The following is a 9,086-nucleotide window of genomic DNA, read 5'->3' as shown; positions in this document are numbered from 1 at the left end:
CTCCTAGCTTTCTGTAGAAGGCTTTAATGTGTTCTACACCAAAGCGACCAGAGTGGTGGGACAACTTGTTGACTAGAGTTGTGGCTATGCTGGTGAAAAAGGTGTTAAGTTTGCTTACTACCTCCATTTTGTCTGTAATGAGGGAGTCACCCTCCGTGATGTTGATGTTGATTAGTCTGGTTTTAAGTTTCTGGCTGCAACCAAGAAGCTGATTGTTGAGGATATTCCAGAGCTCGCGTGGCTTATTTGTGTTTTCCTCTATTTTGTCGGTAATGTAATTTTTTTTAAGGATTTAATCAGGTTGGTTTTCTTATTTCTTAATTTATTGCATTGCTTTTTGAGTGTTGAAAGGAGTGATTTGAGGTTGTTATTATTGGGTTGTTTATCTATTTCGGTTTTGCACTTTTTGTATTCGGAGTATTTTCTGTCTCTGTATTTTATGGCAGCTAATAGGTCCGGATTCATCCATGGTTCAGAGCGGGCTTTGATCCTGACTGTTTTCACGGGAGCCATGTCGTTTAGTATCATTAGGAAGGCTGTTTTGAAGCGATCCCAAGCATCATCGACCAGGTTGCTCGCGAGCACAGGGGACCAGTCCCACTCACCTAATTTTAGGTTGAAATTACCACTGGAGTATTTTTTAAGGGATCTGGATTGGGCTGTGTGGCCGTTAGCTTTGGGTTTAGCTATTTTGCGGGTGCAGAAGGTTAGATAGTGGTCGCTAAGACCACAGATCCTGACCCCACTATTTTTTATTTTAGGCCGGTCTGAAGTGAGACTGAGATCTATGGTTGATTGGGTGGAATCACACACCCTTGTAGGTAGTGTTATTAGCTGGGAAAGACCGTGTAGATTACAAAACTTGCTGAAGGATCTGAAGACAAGTGCATCTATGCGTTGAATAGCTGTGTTCAGATCTCCAGTTATAATTTTCTCCACGTTGTCTACCCCAGCCAAGCACTCCTCGAGAGCCTCATAGAAGTCACTCTGATTAGGGGGTCTATATACAGTCCCTATCAGTACTGGTTTCGCGTTTTTAAATTTGATTTCAGCCCACACAGATTCAAGGGCATTGTGGTTAAGATCAGTGCGAGTTATGTATGTAATATCCTGGTGAATATACATACAAACACCCGCACCATGTTTATTCCTGTCCTTTCTGATAACCGAAAAGTTTTCTAGCTCTATCTCTGAGTCAGAACACTTTGATCTAATTTGGTTTCAGAGAAACACAGTATTTTTACCTTCTTGTTGAGGAACATTTCTCTGATTTGGTCGAGTTTGGTTCCAGAGAGGCTGTTCACATTAAGGTGGATGATGTGTAGCCCACTGGAACCAAGAAGAGCATCAGAGTCAGCTGTATAGTGGTAATGTCCAGAAAAAGGAGGGATGGCCATGTTGGTTGTTATTGAAGTTGACGTTGAAGATGAAGGGCAGTCCAGTTCTCTGTTTTGATGTAGAGGCTTGTGGGAGGAGGAGGGGGAGGACGGGGAGAGAGGCCTAATGTTCGTCAGCCAGGTGAAGGGAGAGGGGGAGGGGCGGAGTTGGAGAGGGGGGGCCAAGTAGGGGGGGGCGGGGGTGTTTTTTTTTTTTCGCGGGTTTTGGTGAGCGGCGGAGTTGGAAAGGGGATGGCATGAAGGGGGGTTGTGGATTTGGCGGGCTTAGGTGTACCTGAGAACAAAGACCAGGATTTGATGAAGAGGCCCCTGAATCCTGTATAGGCCATGGGTCCAGGCGCCGCGTCCCCGACCGTCAGGTACCGGGGAGAGGCCGTGAGGAGCCCCGCTCCCCCGTCTCTGCTGCAGACCGGGGTGTTGTTGTCAACAGTCACCTCGTTGTCCGTCGTCGCGCTGTGCGCCGCCGGACCACTGTCTTCACCGGTGTCTGGGTCATCATCCTCCGCCGCCGGTCCGCCGATCGCATCGATGAACGGGGTGAAGTCCTCCATCGAGTCGCCGACCGCTGGAGCACAGGTGAGCTCGGGTTGAGATGAGCAAAAAGAGGCTGGCGTAGGTGGAGAGCTAATGTTTCTAGCATAGCTCCGACTAGGTCCCGTAGCTAAGTTAACTACAATAGCGTCGTTAGCAGCAGCATTGCTAGGCTTCGCCAGGCGGGACAGCATTAACCGTGTGGTTACAGGTCCAGGGTTTGGTTCGGTGTCTCCTGATAGTAGAAGTAATAGTAGTATTGTTGATCTTCGGTCTATCCTTCCAGTCAGGGGCTTATTTCTTCTGTTTCGATCAGCAGTTAAGCACGAGGCTATCACGTTAGCTCCGTAGCTGAAGTGCTTTGCCGATGTATTGTCGATGAGATAAAAGTCAGAGTGATTGTCCATTTCGCGTTCACAACTCTCATTTTCAAGAGGGTAAAGTATCCGAGGTGGTTTAAAATACAAATCCGTGATCCACAATAAAAAAAGGAGAAATTGTGGAATCAAACGACCGCTACCGTGGGAAGGAAGAAAGATGTGACTGCTCCCCATGACGACTACTGACTACTCAGGTAGACTAGTAGATTAGTTTGGAGCTGTGTGTCTTTGCAGCAATGTGCCCGAATCAACCTTGTTCAAGCCTTAGCTTCAAACATTCATATTTAGAAAGAAAAATAAGTCAATCTGTTAAACCAGACTTGGATACATAAAACATAACAATGGAGACATTTGTGTCTTTTGTTTTTATTACTGTATTATTGCAAACCACTTACATTATTAGAACACTGCTAATCCGAATCTTGCACAATATACTGTAAATGAGGTGTACCAGTAATGCTCAAACTGTTGTACACGTACTAGAGCAGGGGTGCCCACACCTTTTCTGCAGGCGAGCAACTTATTTTTTTCATGTATATAATATATATTGATTTATTTATGAAAGAGAGGTTTTTGTCAACAAGTTAAAAGTGTTTAATGATAATACAAGCATGTTTAACATTCCTTTCTTTCATGAAGACAAGAATATAAGTTGGTGTATGACCTGATTCTGATGACTTGCATTGATTGGAATCAGACAGTAATTAATTAATTCTGGTTTATTTGAAATAGGGACAGATACAGAAACATAGATACCTGAAACAGTCATCCAATGTATGCATCATAGAGTTTGTAGCCAAAGCTAATTTACAGCGCTTGTCCCCAACAACAACAGCGACAACAACAACACAGATCTAACATCATTAAAATAGGAAAATAAAAAAAGAATGAGGCAAAGAGGTGTCGATAATAATGATAATAGTAATAATACAGACAATGTGCAAACTAGATAAAAGCCAATAATAATAATAATAAGAATAATAATAACACAGACAAAGAGCAAAATAGATAAGAACCAAATTAGTAAAAACTAAACATGGGAACACAATTGTTGCTCAACTAGCCACAATTGTGTTTGTTTTTTGAAAGTGACAAGTGCAGGTATATTTTTCAAAATGTCAGGTAGAGAGTTCCATAGTTGTGGTCCGGTAGTGACGATAACGTCCACATTTTCAAATAGAGGAGAAAAAAAGTCCTCCTTTCTGTCCAATACCACATGAAAGTGCTTGCTTTTTGTTTGTCCAGCTTCCATACTCCTTTTTATACACTTTACAAGAAATACAATGGCGGCAAACTCCGTAGCTTGCTAGCTTGTGCGCGCTAGCTTTCTGAGACTCTTATTTTGTTAGCGCAGGCGGGATGAAGCAGCGCTTTTATTGTGAAGACAGGAACTGTGCAGTCGGTCTTTAGAGTTTTGACGGCACGTAGGGTTTTAAATAAAAAGTATTTCTCGCCTTCCTGTCGGTCATTTTTTCTTAATAATGATCTGGCAGCAGCCAGCGTCATCTCACATCAAGTAACGAAAGTGACGTCTTAGTGAAGATTGATGTTTACTAATTTTTAGGTTTATTTTTTTAATGCCTGGCTGACTGACACACCCTCCACCATTGACCGCTAGCTCGCCATCCACATAATGGGCACCCCTGTACTAAAGGTATGGGGGCTCCTTCTAGTGGTACGCCCAATAATAACTTAATTAGATATTCAAACAGAGTGTTACTGTTCAAACGGTATTTAATGTTACACTGTCCGAAATATTAGATATATTTGTGGGGGAAAATATTTTTATTTAATATTTAGGCCTACAACGCTACTGTATTTTAATGTTGGCCATTATACTGGTACTTGAGGAGCCAAGTGTTTTTTGAGGTGATACTTGGTGAAAAAGTTTTAAGTTTTATAATAAGTTTAAATGTTTTATAATCATTAGACTTATGGGCTGTAATTATTTGGCCATGCCTGCCCGTGCCCCCGCAGAGACGTTTTGCTTGATTGCACCAATGATTTTTTTTTTTCAGCAATCTTGCAAAAATGTTGAACACATCTGGTGGCGTTTTGAAAACAAAACAAAACCCTGAAGTTACAGTTTTGCAGAACAGATTGAATTGCGTATATTGAAGCAAATATATTATATATATATATATATATATATATATATATATATATATATATATATATATATATATATATATATATATATATATATATATATATACACACACACACACACACACATGTACATGAAAAAGTCACAGCAGTGAGATGGGGTGGCGTGGCGAGGGTGAGCAAAGTTATGGCGCGGTGAATCTGCAATAAGCTAATGAGCAAACAAAGGGCACATTAGTTATTTATTTCCTGGGCTTGTTTGGTTAAGAGAAGGGCACTGCAATTAGCTTTGAGGAGATGACATCCCTAAGCACCCTTGTGCTCCACTGCCAATTCTGAACTGATGCACAACCTGTAAGGTGTGCATGGTGAGAGACTGCAGCTTTATTATGTAAGAAAGAGAGGATACAAGGTAATGAAATACACTTTTTGAAGTAAAACAATCGATACGCATGGGGGAGAAGGAAGGACTCTTGCTTCCGCGTACTTCGGACCACCAACCACCGACATGACAGGCTCTTCCAGGTTTACAATAGTGTTTATTTTGCAATAAATCTTTCTTCTTGGGCTTTTCAGCAATTGTATTTGTGTCTGTGTCAGTCTCGCTCTCGTTTGTGCTCCACTCCCACTCTCCTCTCCTCACCGGCTGCTGCCTTTTAACAGAGCGACAGGTGATTAGACAAACAGGCCCAGGTGAGCCATCTACGCACCTGTCGCTGATCTCACAGCCGGTCCTGGCACACCCCGCTTCGCTGCAGGTCCGCAGGCCACACCCCCGCCCCACAATTGTATAATTTAAAAAATAATCACTCTACACAAACACATCGCATTAGTTGTCCACAGATTTGTGCAAATTTCGGGTCCAGCGTTATTTTCTTTATGAGTTTAGTGAGGCATATCAACACTGTCTTAAATTATATTTCCATATATTAGCCACACCGGAGTATAAGCCGCAGATAAATACGTTGTGAAATTAGATATTTACACGGACATATTATTTAAATGTCTATTTACATACCATAAAGGTGTTCAAACGGTGTCTGTAACACGGCAGTAAAACGGCTGATCAAACAAAACAGAAGTCATCTTAATTGACCTGCTAGCTGCATAGGCTAGATCTTCAATCAGCTAAACAGACTCAATAAGGAATTAGTAAAACTGAAGCAATATACAAATAATGCCATTTTAAGTAATGATACAAACACAGACACTTGTAAATGTGTTAGCATATGCTAATACTAACGACACATTCAGCACATTACGAGAGTGCGTGCAAATATGCATGGAAACACTCCTACAGACGTGGGACGGATTAGTAAGTATAAACAGTTTTAGTCTGCATGAGTTGAAACGCTATGGACGGCTAGAAGACAGAACAGCACTCTACTCCCAGTTGAAAGCAGTAAATAGAAGGACAGCGCAGCACCTGCAGTGAGGGAACTCGTCCAAAAGATGGCGCCAGAGCACAAACAATAACACACCTTTTCAGTGGATGTGCTTGTTTTATTTTAAACTATTTGCATTATCATGGACCAGGGTGGCAAAAACATGCAATTAAGTGATGAAATCAATAGTCTTATATATCTTCATCCACACTGTCTATGTGGGGAAATTGGCTCTAGTTCTGTAAATGACCAAGAGGGGGCGACATATCAAGTGTGGCGACGGAAAGGGGACGTTCCAAGTACAGTTAGTTTTCTACACATTGCTCAAAAACGAATAGATATTTTGGGAAATGACTGCCAGATTCATTTTCAGGAGCAAAACATTCACAAAGAGAACCTGTTGGGGAAATTCCGGTCATCTGGACGCTACGAGTCCTTTAAATTGTGATCATAAATCTGAGCCTCGCCACTGCTAGCGGTCTTACTCGCTAGCAATAGCTAACACTGTAGCTAAAGGTTGACATGTATTTGTTTAACAACCATTAGAAGGAAGAAAGTGAGTGTGAAAGAGAGTGCTGAGAAGAAGAAGCGGATGATTATCATTGAATTGAAGCAATTGTAATCGACATGGCGACACAGTTCAAGTGGAGCACTGCACTCCATACTGAAGCAGGAGCCAGCCAACAATGTTAAATAATATCTAAATGGCAGACATTTATCCAAGACAATATGAAGAAGCTGCTGATGGTGTGTTTGACTCAAAGGAGAAGTCTGCTCTCCTAAGTATAAATGACCAGCACCATGACGAAAGAGTCATGTGGGGGTGAAATACAACTTTACCGCAGCCACTCTATATTAGTGTAACATTACTTTATAAAACTACTGTTGTTATTAGTTCATTACATTGTATTGTATCTTATACAATCTTATACAATATTTAAATATTTTCAAATGGTTGTTACATGTCAAAATGTTTCTGTTTTGGGGGGCAAATTACCGACGACATTGATTTATAAAGTTTTTATACATATATATATATATATATATATATATATATATATATATATATATATATATATATATATATATATATATATGTATATATGTGTATATATGTATATATATATATATATATATATATATATATAATATACATGTGTGTATATGTATATAAAGTATATATACATATATATATATATATATATATATATATATATATATATATATATATATACACACACATATGTATATATGTGTATATATATATATATATATATATATATATATATATATATATACACATATATATGTAAATATATATATATATATACACATATATATACATATATAAATATATATAAATATATATATATATATATATATATATATACACACATTTATATTTAATATACATATATATAAATATATATATATACAAACGTGTATATATATATATATATATATATATATATATATATATACAAATGTATATATATATATATATATATATATATATATATATATATATATATATATATATATACAAACGTGTATATATATATATATATATATATATATATATATATATATATATATATATATATTACATGTCTTGTCATGACCATGAAGTCATTTTATGATGGAGATGGAAACAGAAATTTTCATTGGAATAAGAAACATATAAAAAACAACAACACCTGTATTGCTCCAATATCCCAACTTGCTGCACCTTCATTAAAATGAAACGACACGAATTTGTGGAAAATGTCAGCCGTCTAGGACATTACTTGGAGCACAGGCCCTCCAATCAAGAGAACTAAACAGTGGGCCCACAGAGGTGAGTGCTAATGAGCTACGCTTTGCATGTGTGAGTGTGTGTGTGTGCGTGTGTGTGCGTGTGTGTGTGTGTGAGTGTGTGTGTGTGTGTGTGAGTGTGTGTGTGTGTGTGTGTGTGTGTGTGTGTGTGTGCGTGTGTGTGTGTGTGTTCTTGTATTTCTACCCTTCTTGAGACATGAAGAAGGAAAAGTAGCTTCCATATGAGGAGGTGTGAACAAGTGATGACATAAATCATGGTCCCAATAACATTGCATCTAATAGAGAATGTCTCATTTGCACCCCTGGTGGTCCCAAAAAGGAGGGATTTTTCAATTTGACTGTGTGTCGCTTTTAAAAGTCAACATATGAAATAACAAGTATGTGTAAAAATTTGAAGTGCTCCCCTTCTGGCCAACATATGTAATAACAAATTTAAAAAACAAAAACCTGGAAGACATCGAGCATATTCTGGAGAGTGATGACTCCATTGACAACAAATGGACCTCTATCAGCTCCAGGCTCTATGAGGCAGCATCCCAATGCATTGGCTATAAGCGCATAAAGCATCAGGACTGGCTTGATGACAACACAGCCACAATAACCACCATGCTCAAACACATGCACACAGCACACAATGCTGTACTCAACAACCCCACTTCAGCTGTGCTCCGACAGCAATGGCAAACATCCAGAAGGGAGGTGCAGTCAAAATTGCGTGCCCTGAAGAATGAGTGGTGGATATCAAAGGCAGCTGAAATACAATCTCATGCCAACAAAAATGATATGCACAACTTTTACGATGCAATGGAAACCATCTACGGCCCAAGAAACTGCACTGTCTCCCCGCTAAAGTCTGACGATGGTACAACCCTCATAAAAGATCAGAAGCTCATCACCAAAAGCTGGGCAGAACATTTTGAAACTCTGCTAAATCAGCCCGCCCCAACAGACCCCTCAGTTCTGGAGGAACTACCTGACTACCCAACCATCCATGACCTTGACCTTCCACCAACCTTTAGAGAGGTTAAGAGTGCAATAAGGTCTCTGAAAGACAACAAAACCCCTGGTCCTGACAGCATCCCTGCGGAGATATTCAAGCAAGGAGGCTATCTTTCCATCCGTGCCCTCAGCAGTGGAGAGATGCCAATATTATCACCATCTACAAAGGCAAGGGGTACAAGTCCCTCTGTGGCAACAGTCGTGGCATTTCACTTCTGGCTGTTGCTGGTGAAGTCCTGGCTAAAGTCATGCTACACAGGCTGGTGAACAACATCACGGAAGACCTGTTGCCGGAGTCACAATGTGGTTTCAGGAAGAACAGGAGCACTGTGGACATGGTGTTCACAACACGGCAGCTTCAGGAGAAGTGTCGGGAGCAGTACCAGGACCTCTTTGCTGCTTTCATTGATCTGTCGAAGACTTTTGACACCGTCAACAGGGAGCTTCTCTGGAATATCCTCCTGAAGTTCGGC

This window comes from Nerophis lumbriciformis, linkage group LG19, assembly GCF_033978685.3.
Source record: "Nerophis lumbriciformis linkage group LG19, RoL_Nlum_v2.1, whole genome shotgun sequence".
Classification (NCBI taxonomy): Eukaryota; Metazoa; Chordata; class Actinopteri; order Syngnathiformes; family Syngnathidae; genus Nerophis; species Nerophis lumbriciformis.
This window is presented reverse-complemented; position numbering follows the sequence as displayed.